This window comes from Amborella trichopoda, chromosome 13, assembly GCF_054954075.1.
Source record: "Amborella trichopoda isolate Santa Cruz 75 chromosome 13, AtrichopodaSantaCruz75HAP2 v2.0, whole genome shotgun sequence".
NCBI lineage: Eukaryota > Viridiplantae > Streptophyta > Magnoliopsida > Amborellales > Amborellaceae > Amborella > Amborella trichopoda.
Genome location: NC_142348.1, coordinates 35,740,748 through 35,756,073, shown reverse-complemented (window position 1 = coordinate 35,756,073; position 15,326 = coordinate 35,740,748). Strand labels below are relative to the sequence as shown.

Here is a 15,326-nt window from a genome sequence, read left to right as displayed (position 1 = left end):
CTGACTTAAAGTAAGAATATTGTCTGTCGGCCAATAAAGTACGGAGGGCATCTTCTGCTGTACGGCAGATGCCATCTGTCTTCTTTATTTCTTTTTGTCTTTTTGTAGATTCTGCTGAATAGCTGTACAGGTGGCATTTTCTGGATGAATATACAACTGGCTGGTGTTTTGTACAAGTTGATGAGCCGAGCCGGGCTATCGGGCCTTTGGCTGAAGTCTTCATCAGGCTCGGATGGAGAAGAGGTTGCTTCAGAAGTTTCTTCTTGAATAATCTTTAATAGCTGATTTTCCAATTCTTCTTTAGTAGCTCTGGGGTATTGTTTTCGCATCTGTCTTATATATTCGACGAAAGTATTTGGGTCAAATTTAGGAGTATTTTGACGTTCAATCGTAGCAGGAGGTATTCTTTTGGGTTTTATTATATTTGGATCCATGGGAAAAACATCCCACCATCGAATCGATATTCTTCTTCCCAAACGAGGTATATATTCAAAATTAGTATGAATATTTTCATTTAACCAATATTCCCACTTCACTATCCATGGTATCTGGTATATAGCCATAAAGTATAGATGATAATCAATATCATCATCAACTCCATTATATTCAGCAAATGCTGTTTGAGCTTTCTTAAATGGATCTGGCAATATCTGAGCTCCAGATCCCCAGATTAGAAATTAGTAACGGAACCAACTAGGGAATCTTTCAAACACAGGCATTTTTATTTGAATAAACCATGTATGAGAATTATTTAGGTTTTGATATGAAAATACTTTATGCCGTGCATCTATATATTCAATATATTGATATGATTTATATTGAAATTCAGGAGCTTGAAGTTTCCTGCCTTGAGATGGGCTACATCCCCAATCATCATATGATAATAATTTTCGTATCTGTATTTTCGAATATCCAATTGTTTTTGTATTGAGATTAAAAAAATGAACTATTGATATAGATCCAGTTTCTAAGAGAACAGCTTCGTACCATTCTCTCGTCTTGTTGCCGTTTGAATGATAGAGGTGGTTTTGTAAATATAGTGGGGCTAATTTATTTGAGTCTATATGGATATGCTTGTCATCAATGGTAATATCTACCAAAAAAGCAGTTTCTTCAAATACTGATTTATTTGGGTTATTGGATTTATTGGGTCTAGATGCATTAGTGAAAACTGGAGTGGATTTTGGTTGAGATGAATATTCTGGGTAATTGATTGATCTTGCTGGAGATAAAGGTAGATAGGTGTTTAGAGGAGAGTCAGATATGGTCGGGACAATTTCCATAGGCAATTTTCCTTTACTACTATGCTGTATCCTATTGTTATAGATCATGGAATAGAATCAACAATTAAAGGAATAAAAGTAAAATTCGAATTTATTGATAAACCAAAAATAAAAGAAATAAATAATATAAAACAAAACATACAAAATAAAGAGAATTTTTTATATCAGCTCAAAGCTGAGATAAAATATAAAGCAGTTGAAAAACCAACTATTACTTCCTGAAATAAAATCAAAAATTGAAAATCCGAGAACAATTTGAAAAAGAAATATGTAGTGATTTGCCAAATGCCTTTTGGAATAGACAAAAACAGATAGTATCTCTTCCATATGAGGAAGGATTTTCTGAAAATAAAATACCAACAAAGGACGACCAATTCCGATGAATTCAAAAATGTTAGAAATTTGTCATACAGAAATAAAGTCTCTCTTACAAAAAGGATTAATCAAGCCAAGCTCATCTCCATGGAGTTGTGCCGCATTTTATGTAGAAAACAATGCTGAAAAGGAACGAGGAGTTCCAAGATTAGTTATTAATTATAAACCATTAAATAAAGCTCTCAAATGGATCAGATATCCTATCCCTAATAAAAAAGATTCATTAGACAGATTAATAAATGCTTGCATTTTTTCAAAATTTGATCTTAAATCAGGTTACTGGCAAATACAAATAAATGAAAAGGATCGCTATAAAATCGCCTTCAATGTTCCATTTGGTCAACATGAATGGAATGTAATGCCATTCGGTGTGAAAAATGCACCATCTGAATTCCAAAAAATTATGAATGAAGTTTTTAACCCTTATATGACATATATGCTAGTTTATGTTGATGATGTTCTTATTTTTTCAACTGATATTCATCAACACTTTAAACATCTAAATATATTTCTCAATACTGTGAAAAATGCAAGACTTGTAGTTTCGGCAAAGAAAATGAATCTTTGCCAAACCAAAATAAGATTCTTAGGTCATCATATATTCCAAGGCACGATTATTCCCATTGATCGAGCCATTGAATTTTCTAACAAATTTCCTGATATTATTCTTAATAAAGTTTCGTTGCAACGATTTTTAGGATGTCTAAATTATATTTCTGATTTCATAAAAGATTTTGCTATCATTGCTAAACCACTATATGATTGTTTAAAAAAAAATCCTCCGAAATGGACGGATCAACATACTAATGCTATTCGCATTCTTAAAAGCAAATCAAAAGAATTACCTTGCTTAGTCTTATCTGACCCTAATGCTTCTAAAATTATTGAATGCGACGCCTCCGAACTTGGTTTAGGAGGATCCTCAAACAAAAAATAAATAATAAAGAAAGATTTCAAATGAAAGAAGAACATCCTTCTGAACTAATACAACAATTAATTACCAAGTTATCGAATCTAGATATCAAGGATAAAGAAAAAACAAAAATTCAAGAGTCAATAACAATTACAGAACCAGCAGGCTTTGGTATTACAAGAAATAACTGAAATTCCGAATACAATTTCTAATATCAAATATGCTTTTACTCAAGAAGATAATATCAACCGAATAGATTATGGTAAAAAAATGCGAACCACATCTCAAACTAGAATGTACCATCCTAGACCGACTCCAGTTGATATACAATTTGAAGAAGACCTTATATCCCATACTGTATCCTATTCAGGAAGAACTATTGTTAATTGGAATATAGACGGAATGTCTGAAACTCCAGATTCTTGATACAATGAAACACATGACCATGTATGCCACTGCATGCAAGGTCTCTGGAGCCCATGACCAAGATGTAGCTAAAGCTATTATCTGTGGATTTACTAGTTGGGCTTAGAGGATGGTGGGATTTCCATCTTAATGATACATCGAAACAACAAATATTAACTGCCACCAAACAGCCATATATTAAAAATGAATTCAATCAAGACATTGTCCAAGAAGAAAGCGATGTTGTTAATACCGTCAAATACACAATAACCTTACACTTGTTGGAAGTACTGCCTTACTAGAAGCTAGATCAGAAGACCTCCTTTCTAATCTTAAATGTCCAACCCTTGCTCATTATAAATGGTATAAAGATGTTTTCTTCTCTCGCCTCCTTATCCGTGAAAATAGTAGTGCCAATCACTGGAAAGAAAAATTTATTTCTAGTCTTCCTTAACTCTTTGCTGAAAAAGTTCGCAATCGACTTAAGACCAAAAATGGGGGGATCATACGATATCTACTCTATACTCTCGGCGAATTATCCACCGAAATATGTGCAGAAGGCCTAGCCCTTTGTACTGACTTAAAACTCAAAAGACAATTAGATAAACAAAAGATGACTGGTCATAAAGAACTTGGTGAAGTCTGTGAACAATTCGGATATAATCTAAATCTTTCCCAAAATAAACCCCATAAACGAATAAAGTCAGAAAAAAGACACAAATCCTACAAAAAAAGATATAAGAAAAATAAATACAAAAGATATGAACAAAATCCTAAAGAAAATTCTAAATATAAAAGGCCTAAAAGAAAAATACCTAGATGCTATAAATGTGGAAAATTAGGACACTATAAAAATAATTGTAATGTAAAGAAAAAGATAGAAGCTCTAATATTAGATGAAAATGTATGAAATCAATTATATGAAATTATTCAATTATATGATAAAGATAATGATATTAGTACAACCTCTTCCTCATATTCGGAAAATTCTGATGAAGAATCAGACATAGGAATAATAAAGATGAATATTTATTAAATGAGACATCTTCAAATAACAACGAATGTGCCTGTCATACTCTTACTAAAGAAGACAATTTAATTCTAGAGATTATAGATAAATTACCTAATACTGAAGATAAACGAACAATACTCAGCCAATACATTCAAATAGCAAAAGCTAAGAATAAACCAACTCTATTAATCAAACCACCAGAAGAATATAGTTTCTCAGAAATTCTTAAAAGAATTGATCAGAAAAATATTATTCATAAAGAACCTACAATTGCCGAATTAAAACACGAAGTTAATGAAGTAAAAACTGACCTTAATAATTTAAAAAATAGGATTAGGCTATTAGAATTAAATAATGAGTTGATCGATAATTCCGAAGATGAAGAAATAGAATTTGATGAATTACTAAATAATGATAGAATATTAGATCAACCAGAATCATCGGACAATAAATTTAATCAATAAATATATATATATATATGAGACCATTTATTTTTGGTATATATATATATATATATATATATATACACTTAAAAACAACCCGGAAGAACACCTTAGTAGGGGTGATTTGGTTCAAGTGAAAGGCTCTAAAAAGGCAAAAGGAAGGCCACATAAAACATGAACGAAAGTAGCAAAAAAAGATTATTGTGACTCATGGTCTAACTGAGGATATGGCCCTTGATAGAGCAGAATGGCGAAAAAGGTTTCATGTGGCCAACCCAAAATAGATGGGATAACACTCGAATGATAATGATGATGATAAACACTTAAAAAGTTTCATGGCAAGTTCCACTGGCTCAGTATTGGCCAGGGCCAGGCCTAAAATTATTTCCTTAAACATGCCATGCTGACACATAACATTCTTTGAAGTCTTACCCTTGCCATCTATAGAAAACTAAGACAAATGTATACTTGCATGATAATATGATATATCTAAGATTTCAATAAGGAAGTTTTTTTGTTTTTATGTTAGTTTGTTTAGAATAATTTCAATAAGGAGGTTCAACAAGCAAGCAACAGAACCTCAACAAGGTCAGTGAAAGTGATTCGATGGTCATGATCAGCACTCCTACATGAATCATACAGTAACTGTTCTTACAGGATCATTTCCTCTAAATTAGACATGAACATAACACTAGCGTGACAATGTATAGAAGACATCTTCGCACAAATACTCTATATCATTTTTTGTATATGCTAGATGTCACGTATAGAAGAGGCACTTGAGAGAGAGAGAGAGATGTTTGTCTGTAGCACTGTTGTTAGGATTTCACAGAAAAGAACCAGGAACCATCCCCGGGACCTGTTAAATTTTGCTGAAGCTGTCCCATCCTAAAACAAAAATTCGATCAAATTCAATCCCAATCAATATTTGTTGAACGGCTGGAATGCCTGCCGAACATCATTTTTCTTATTATGTTGTACTTCTCAATTTTCATTTTTCCTTTAAATTTTTAATGCCTGCTCCTTCTTCTTGGACAAATCAGATCAGTTTGGACTTAACCACACTCATACTGACGGCCTCCACTCCAGTTTGGATGATGCCAGACTATAGAAACCAGTTCTCACATTTTGTAACTGCATCCAAACCCACTATTGAAAGTTGAGGTGTAACAGACACAAGAATCTTTACCTAGAGAGTCAAACTCAGATTCATCCCTGGTCGAAGGGCCAGTGTTTGATTCTCATGGAAACTTTCGAAACAATGGCAGCACCACTACAAAGAAAAAAAGTGGCCCCTCTTAACACAGATTTGATAAGAAGCACATTTATCAGAATCCAAACACACGAATGCCAGCAAAATGGGTGTAAGTCCCAGTTTCAACCAAGAGCCCTTGCAATGATACTAACAATTATGCCCCAAAGCATGGTTAACACCTCCGGTGTTCATATTCAGCACATCAGCCGTAGGCAAAAATTTACGTACTGTGAATAGATTGAACTCATCCAAAAAGAGCCTTATGTTTTTAATGAAATCGGCAAAGATCACTATAAGAAATCCAGCCAAGGAGAACATGCAGCAGAATAAATGACAAAGACATTATAATCCTCTCGAAATTCATCACAATTATAAATAACTATCTGGATCTAACAAGCCCTTGAATTTGTTCAGACATGGAAAATGAGTGAGACTGCCGATTTCTCCCAAATAATTGCATAAGATGATCCTTGAATGATAGAGCATAAGACGTATGAACCTCTATATGAGATATGAGATTGAAGAATGAAGTGATAACTAAGGGAATTAAAGTGAAGCTGCTCCTACATAGCAGAAATTGCTGATGTGCATGATTCCACATACTTGAGATTACAGCTCAAGTGGAACATGCTTGTTGCAATATTGACATTGCAGGTTATCAAATGATCAAAGGTTACTGAAGGCATGGATTGAACTGTCCAAATGAGTGGAATAGGTTACTTTTCCATATCGATGCTCACAAAACTGGGAATCAGGACAAGGTGCGAGGATGTCATGAAGGGTGAAAAGTATGAAAGGTGGAAGCAAATTTTATTGGGGCTCAAGAGGAGACAGCTCACCTCAAGTTCAAGGGGCAGCAGTAAACATATTTCTTTTATTTTTCTTTATACAAAATGAATCCTTGTTTTCTTTCCTTTTTGAGAAAGTGCTGGTACTCAGTAAGCAGAGGTAAAGAGGATGGCAGCAGAGAGAGAGAGGTGACAAGAGGAAACTAGAAGAGGCAGGGTAAGAGAGAAGAAAGAATGTCATAATGTGAGAGGAAGGATGAGGACCGAGAAGATAAGTCGTTGGGGAATGCATGTGATTGCCTGGAAGTAGGCTAAAAGATTAGGAAAAAGGAAGAAGTAAGGATAGAATGGGAGCAAAGAAGAGAAGGAGAAAGTCATTGGAGAGGTTCAATGAGAAGATAAATAAAGGAATTAATGGCCTTGGTTCGCGAATCACAACAACATAAAGGGAATGGCTGGCATGGTAGGAGGTTTAATGTTGTTGGCTAATAGAGAGTGGAAGAATCATGGTTCAGGAATGCAACTAGGCTTACAGAAAAGCTTACAATAGCAACTAGGATAATGGTCTAGAAAAAGGACCATCCCAAGGAAGAAAACGATGTTTGATATATTTCTTTAAATTCAGTTTTTGCACACACATCCTCTTGAACCTAGCGAACATGCTTATAAAAAATTCAGTTTTTGCACACACATTGATGCCTTTTCCTGAGGCTGGAGTACACCTTAGAGCAGTGGCAATGTTGGTCATTTCCACCCTTTGGGGGGGAAAAGGGTTTTGGATGCTTATTCTCACCCCGAAACCATTTTTTGACCTTTTAGAAAGAGACAATCCCACAAAAAACAGGAATTAAGAAATTTGTTTGAATATTGAGGTTTGGAAGGGAACTTTCAACTTCTTGCAAAATCAAAAAGGATAGGAAGTAATTGATTGTGACACTTGAAGAGGTTTCTGCAACAAAAGTTCGGCAATTCGGGCCACTTTGATTAGGTCTCAAAAGGATAGTTTATTTGGTTTTTTGCATTGAGTTTGTTGATAGCTTTCAATATTGGGTTTTGAATTTTATTTTTATTTTTTCCAAGATTGGTGTTTCTGTATATATATATATATATATTATGTGATCATTTATCTTTGTTACAAGGATGTCATAATTACTCCTAGCCATTAGATGTCAAAGTGGATGGCTTGAGGTGTGTTACAAAGTTTGAAAAATAATTTTTTGAACTTTTTAGTCTAGTTAAGGACACTCTTACAACTACCCAATTTGAAATCTAACGGACAAAAATGTTCGTGACCTCCTTGTACTAAAGTAAATGGTCTCTTTGTATATTTTGAATATATATTTTTATATATATATATATATATATATATATATATATATATATATATATATATGAGAATGGATCATGTTAGTCCACGAGATAACAGCTACAATGTCAGCCAACAGCCCAGATTGAATATGGGCCCGATCTAATGATCACGATCTCATTTTGTATTTGAATTTTCATTTTTTTCTACAAATCCAAATCACTTGAAATTTTGACCGTTTAGTTTTTAAAAATAAGAGAATCTAAAATAAAAATAAAAAAATTAATATACAAAAACTAAATTAACTAAAATACCCCCAAAACTTTTCAACAGTATTTTGGTCAATTTATATTTTACAAATTATTTTTTAATATTTTTATTAGGTGCGCCTTGATGAGAAGAATGAACGCTTAAAATTTCATAAGATTTGGATATGTAGAAAAAAACAATGAAAATTCAAATACGAATGAGGTCGTGACCGCTAGATCGACCCCAGATTCAATCTGGGCTGTTGGTTGACATTGTAGCTATTAGCCCGTGCGCTAATAGGATCCATTATATATATATATATATATATATATATATATATATATGGAAAAGCTAACAATAGCTAGGCAGTTATAACGAATAGTAATATATATGGAATCTTTGTTGTCAGATCTTCATCATATGATTCAGAATGCATATCATTATATGAATTTTAATATTTTCTTCTAGAAATCGGATCATAATGAAATTTTAGATAGGGCGCACAGTTAAAAAATATATAAAAAATATTTCTCAAAATATAAAATGATCGAAATACCCCAGAAAAATGACAGGGTAATTTGATCATTTTAAATTTTTGAAAATACTTTTTTTATATTTTTATATGGTGCGCAATAGTGTTAGGTATATACACCCAAATTTTCATATTAATCAGATTTATAGAAAAAAAATTAAAATTCATATGGTGGTATGCATTCTGAATTACATGATGAAAAACTGACGGCAGGTATTCCACCTATATTACTATTCATTATAGCCGCCCAACTATTGTAAAGTTTACTCTCACTCTCTCTCTCGATATATATATATATAAAGTTTGGGATTTTATTTGTTGTTCCTTTTCAAGACTAGGTTTGGGTACGGATTTGTTGACAGTTTCAAGATATGGTTTAGCTTTTGTGATATTTCCTATATTACATATTGATTAGGACCTCTTAGAATAAAAATTTTCTTGTATGGGTTTGGGTTTCTTGACAACTTTTCTCAAGATCTGGTTTGGTTTAGAGACCATGTGATTTTGGGTTTTGGTCGTGGTTTTTTTCATTTTTCCTTTTGTTTTTTGGCATGTCAAATTTTGAGTTTTAACCATTTGGTTTTGTAAAATTTTTCTAATATGAGTTTTGGATTTCCTAATGACTTTTTGCAAGATTTTTTTTTTGGGGTCAGCGACTTTGCTTTTCAAGGGAATATTTGACTGGGTTAGTGACTTCCCTATATGGGTTTTGGTTTTGTGATTTTTTTACTAGTTTCAATTTTCAATTTCATACGTTTTGGTTTTGTAAAGTAAAGGTTTGGGTTTTTTAAAGGCATTTTTCAAGATTGGGTTTTGGTTTAGTAACTTCTTTCAATGTTTAGGTTTCAATTTGTTTACTTTATTTAATATGGGATTTTGATTTGCTGCATCTTGTATGTATTAAGTTTTTGGGTTTTTGGTTCTGTTAAATTTTTCGCACTCGGCTATTAGTTTTTTTACTCCTTTTGTTGAGAAGGTGAAAATGTCATCTTCCAGGTCACATAAACAAGGTGATCCAGGTGAGAAATATGCCCCCTACAAAAGAAATAGGGCAGAATGCAACTTTTTTAAAAAATATTTATGAAGCCACTATACATTGAATCAAGAAACCTTTGGACGATATTAGTGATGATGTAGCCCCATGCAAGTTAGTACTAAGAGAAATGTCTGCCCATTTGGAGGTAGTCCAAAAGCATAAAGAAGAAAAGAAGAAGAAACACAAGGACATTATGAGGCCAGTCAAAGTTTTTGGAGGGGAAGAAGAACACTATTATGTTTAGGAAAGGGAGCCCAAGGTGGGCTCAACTAGAATTAGTTGGCAATGAGGGTTTAGGAAGAAGCCGCCCCACACAAAGTGGTGGATTGATTCTGAAGTTACCTTTGATCCCAAGGCTTTGGTTAGAAATGAGGATCAAACTACTATAGAGAACTGCTTCACAAAGGAAGATATGGATGTGGTATGCCAAAACATGGCCCAATGGCCATACCAAGCATGGATTTCTTTCTACTTCACTAGCCTGAAGAGCTTTCAAGCTATGTTAGAAGCATTGGGGTAGTATGAGCCTGGTTTGAAGACCCTTGTCATATGAGTCAGGAAATCCTCGCTTTTCCATCTCTCCTCTATTATTGCTGCTCTTTCTTTATGCTGTTTTTGGTACTTTTTTCCACTTTGAAGTTGTCACAAACAGCTTACAATTTTCTTCTTTCTTTCCGAGCACCGGGCCGGTGAGCTGCCCCTTCTACAGCCCTCTCCGAGCACTAGGTCTGTAGGCTGCCTCTCTTAATCTTTATCTTCTCCTTTTCTTTTGCCTTTTTTGCACAGCTCCCATTTTTTGTCTGCGCTTATTATTGCACAGCACAATGTTTTCACTACCTCCACTGCGCTTACCTTTTTTGCATAGAGCCATTTTTGGACAGCCTCCCCCGTGCACATCCTTCTCAATCCCACTTTTCCTCTTGCTCATCATCTTCCCCTTAATACTCTCTCTCTCTCTCTCTCTCTCTCTCTCTCTCTCTCTCTCCACCTACCCCTTTTCCCTCTCTTCCCTTTCTTGGCTAGTACTCTTCTTTTTTCCTTCTTGTCTTTCTTATTATTCATCTTTTTCTTTTGTATAGGAGCATCAAGTTTGTGGTTTGCAAATTCAACTCACTTCTCATTAGCTTTTTTTTTTTGGGTATACAACTTTTTGTATGTAATATCGTTGTCACCTTCAGAAAAAAAATAAAATAAAACCTTTGAAGTTCAAGCAATTTTCAATTAAATTATTAATTCGAATTTGAGAAATTATCGCAAATATACCTTAATTTAAGCTTAATTGGAAAAAAAAACCCAAACTTTTGTTTATCTCGTCTGTACCCTTTTTCTCATTTTCAGTTTTTTTTTTTTTTTTACCAAAATGACCTTCACGGTAATCGTACTACCGTAATAGTTAGTGCATGCTTTACGGTACTTTAAGTACTGTGATACTTAGGGAATTTTATACGACACTTTTAGTTCCATACTACTGAGCCCATTTTATACGGTGCTTTAAGTACCGTAAACTTACATAACCCGTATATGGCAATTTAAGTACCGTAAACACTAACCCACAGCACTTAAAATGTCGTAAACCCTTTTCTCATTATGTTCATCTCTTTCATCTCTAATTCTTTTTATGTTTATCTATTCTTTCTCTCTCTAATTCTTTTGTATCTCCTCTTTCTCTCTCTACAATCTCATCATCGTTTCCTTTGATAGAATAATCAAACACTGACTTCAGTTATGCAAAAAAGAGGACATGATCTATCTAAGGAAAAGATGATGAGATTGTAGAGAGAGAAATAAGAGAGAATGAGAGAGTGAAAGAAGAGATAAACATAAAAGAATTAGAGAGAAAAAGAAGAGTTAAGAATAAAAGATGAAAGAGATAAACATGAGAAAAGGATTACGGCATTTTAAGTACCGCATAAAATAAACAAAAAAAATTAGAGATGAAAGAGATAAACATGAGAAAAGGATTTACAGAATTTTAAGTGTCGTATAAGATTGGTTAGTTTTTACGGTACTTAAAATGCCCTATAATGGGTTTTAGTTTTTACGGTACTTAAAGTACCGTAATTGGCTTCACGGTCATGGCCAGAGTTTTACGGTACTTAAAGTACCGTAATATTACATGAAGTTACTACGGTATTTTAAATACCGTATAAAATGATATGTATTACGGTAGTAAGAGTACCATGAAGGTCATTTTGGTCCAAAAAAAGCCAAAAATGAGGAAAAAAAGTGTAGACGAGGTAAACGAAAGTTTGGGGTTTTCTTTCCAATTAAGGTGAATATTTGCGATAATTTCCCTTCAAATTTCAAAAGGTATGCACGCACAACAAAAAAAATCACAAAAGATACACTAAAAGCCAAATATGTTTTTAAATTTTTAATAAAAACACACTAGTCAGGGAGATTTGGTATCAAAGCCCAAAGAGTCGCATGTAGCTAGGTGCTACCAGCCCCTTATGCCTTATGAAACACTAGTACGGATTTCTATCATTTCATATATACAAGTATTGAAGAGTATTATCTGTGTCATTACCTATTCCCAAGAACCACACTAGTTTAAATTAAGTTTCTCGGTGTCTTAGATCCTATGCAAGATACTAAGATCCAAGGAAAACTATGAAAGAGGGACAAAAGAACATGTGAATTCCTTCTCAAATAATGGGCCATACATTAGGCTATGGAAGAACGTAAGCCTGTGGATTTTGCACCATTTGTGCTGAATTTCAAATATGAAAACACAATTAAAAGGTTTGGTTGGCTAAATATGTCATGCCCGCCATTTGAAGGTGGGTGCTGTATGGCTACCAAGACATATGGCCGACAAAATTTCTGGGGAAAAACACAAAGTTTCCAAGAGATGGCAGAATACTAGAACGTCAACTTCAAAGAGTTTTCCTTCAGCAAAAAAATGAAAAATAAGGCCTCAAGGCATTCCTTTGAAACTTAAAAAGCCAAAGAATTTGTCCCATTTAGTTCTTCTAGATTAGATTCAACAATAGATAAGATTCTAAATTCTTTCTAAACCGATTAAGGAATAGATCCTTTAAATGCTATGGAGTCTTTAGAATTCGGAATGATCTTTTCAAGCATGAAGACCAATGGAAAAAGAACATAAGGAAAGGCTAACTACTTCAATGAAAGGTTAATTAAATACAAAATTGACACACCATTTAGGAAAAAGTGATACACCTTTCACATATGAACACCTCTTAGGTGAGCCTGCTCACTAAGAAACCTCAAAAAAGAGTTCTCGTTGGATGACCTCAGAGCCTTATAATCATTTCCATCTATTACTCACTTTCAATCTACCACTTCAGATATTCCTCTTGAAGAACTCAGCTCAAGTTTTCCTCTAAATCCTCAATAGATCACATAAAAACCTTACATGAAAACAGGATTTGCTAACCTTACCTTTAGCCAACCGTAAAGAGACTATTCAACTCTATAAAATGAGTGAATGCTTTCAGAACCTGAAACGGACTCTAAAGCAAGTGAAACATCAAGACAACAGATAAATGGCTTCAGATAATTCTAGCATTGCTCAAATGGTTCAATATGCTGGCAACAATAGAACCATTTCCTTGTTTTCCAATTACAAGGACCAATCAAGGACAAAGAAAAAGTATAGCTGAATATTGAAGTGTGTATTATTCAGAGACCATGGCAAATACCACTTTAACCAAATTTCAATGTTCGATTAATACTTTATCACAGCTTAGCATTACTTATTGAAGCAATAATTCTAACATAGCCATCATGAGGGTGCAATATTCTCAAATGGTTTTGGAAAATATTCAACCAAAATGTAAACACCTAAGGACAACAGTAGGAAAACGCTTATGCTGCTTTGGCTCACAAAATTGAAACATGCGGTGCTTCGACTGTATAACTCTTAATCTGACAGATGTTAGCACTAATAATGATTACATCTGAAACCCAAGGCTAAGGTTGAAATTTTTCTCTTAGAGAAAAAGAGGATCCTAAGAGGATGTCATATTGACAACTAAGACAAAGAAGCTTGGCAACCTGGTTGCTGGAGTTGAGAAACCAAACTCAACATTCTCACCTATAAGTTCTATGTAATTGAGTACATGAGTTGACATAATTGTAATTGTGTTAGCTATTGCAGCTAATGTTAGTGTTGAAAGACAAAGCTATTAAATTAAAGACTTGTAGAGAAAAGGAAACAGTTCTCCTTTCAGGCATGTTCAAGGATACAAAGATCAATGGTTCCATTTTTATTTTAGAAATCAAAATACAATGGCTTGTAAGGAACCCAAAGTAAAGCCTATATTAGTACACATAACTGGATTTGACGAAATGTGACAACTCCGAGAATGTAACTCTTTTTACAGACATACGAGGACTAAATTTCCAGCATCTAACATCTAACCTCATAATGATCTCTTCCTTCTGTCCTCTCTCCCTTCTTTATCTCTTCTACATTTTTCCCCATATTTTAGATTCTTAGATTAGAATAATACATGTTTGCATTTCCTTGTTTTTATGTCTCTCATAATACCCTCCATTGGTCTAGTGTGTCAACACACACACACACTAAAATGTACATGACATCAAACTATTTCTTTCACTATGCTGCAGCACATCAAACTAGACTTCCGATATGTATCAAAAGCAGGTTGTAATGGTGATTATGTCAGATTAGGTTAGTGAATGTTACATTTGTTTGTTGACTCAATAGTGAGGCAAAAATGGGAGAATGAAACTTTGATAGCTACATTTAAATGACCAAAGAGACATTAGCTATGAAATAAGGCTGCAATTCATCATACAGTTTTTAACATGCCTGAAATGGGTGACGACATTTCAAATATTACAAATAACACTCACCCCTACTGCTGAAATTTTTCTTCAGCAGATACATGATCTCGACAGTTGGCCACCTACATATGAGATCATTCAAATTAAGAAAGATGCCTGGAATCATGGATTAGGCTGTCTAGATCCCAAAGACATGTATCCATGATTTCGCCATGCATTACAAGAAATTTGGACAGTTGTGTCCATGCAAAACATACTCCAGGGAAATCTCCTAATGTTCGTCTTGAATTTTTCTGGAACAGATACACAAGGCTCGGTGGTTAGCCACCACCATGCAAGAAATTGTTCACATTTGGACAGGTGTCTGGAATCTTGGATTAGATTGTGTAGATCCCAGACACATGTCCATGCTCTGATCATGCATTTCCAAAAATCTGGACATTTGTGTTCAAACAAAGAACAAGGTCACTTAATTTTATTCATATTCAATTATTACACAGATTTCATATGCAAATATGCATGCACCCGCATGTAGAGACACCAAACACTCAGCATCGTATGGAAGTGATGGAGTGTCCACTGACATTTTTCTAGGAGACGTGCCAAACATATACATGTCCATGTCCTTAAACACACACACAAACATATACAAGAAAATAGGGAGAAAGCTAGAGAAAGCTAATGAGCATTATGCCAGAAAGAGAGACTTGACAGGTAGAGATCATGGTTGCCAATGGTGCTGATGGGTCAGAAGAGGATAATGACTTTGTATGTGGCGAACAGGGATAGAGTAAGGGAACAAAAGTGGCAAAGAATAGGAGGATAAGGGATTTGAAATACATGGAGTCTAGGTCTTGCTTGTCAGAACTGTAAATTAAGTTTAGAGGTGGAGAGAGTAATATTTCATTAAGTGACATAACTGGACTAACTTGTACAGTTATGATCTTCTA

The 15,326-nt window shown here is 34.2% G+C and overlaps 1 protein-coding gene and 1 pseudogene across 1 annotated transcript in view; one reads left to right on the top strand and one right to left on the bottom strand.

Moving 5' to 3' along the window:
- The window catches only part of ALC (basic helix-loop-helix (bHLH) DNA-binding superfamily protein), a 33,291-nt gene that overhangs the window by 12,183 nt on the left and 5,782 nt on the right, over positions 1-15,326 (bottom strand).
- Positions 12,337-12,446, top strand: LOC148779188 (U11 spliceosomal RNA; annotated as a pseudogene).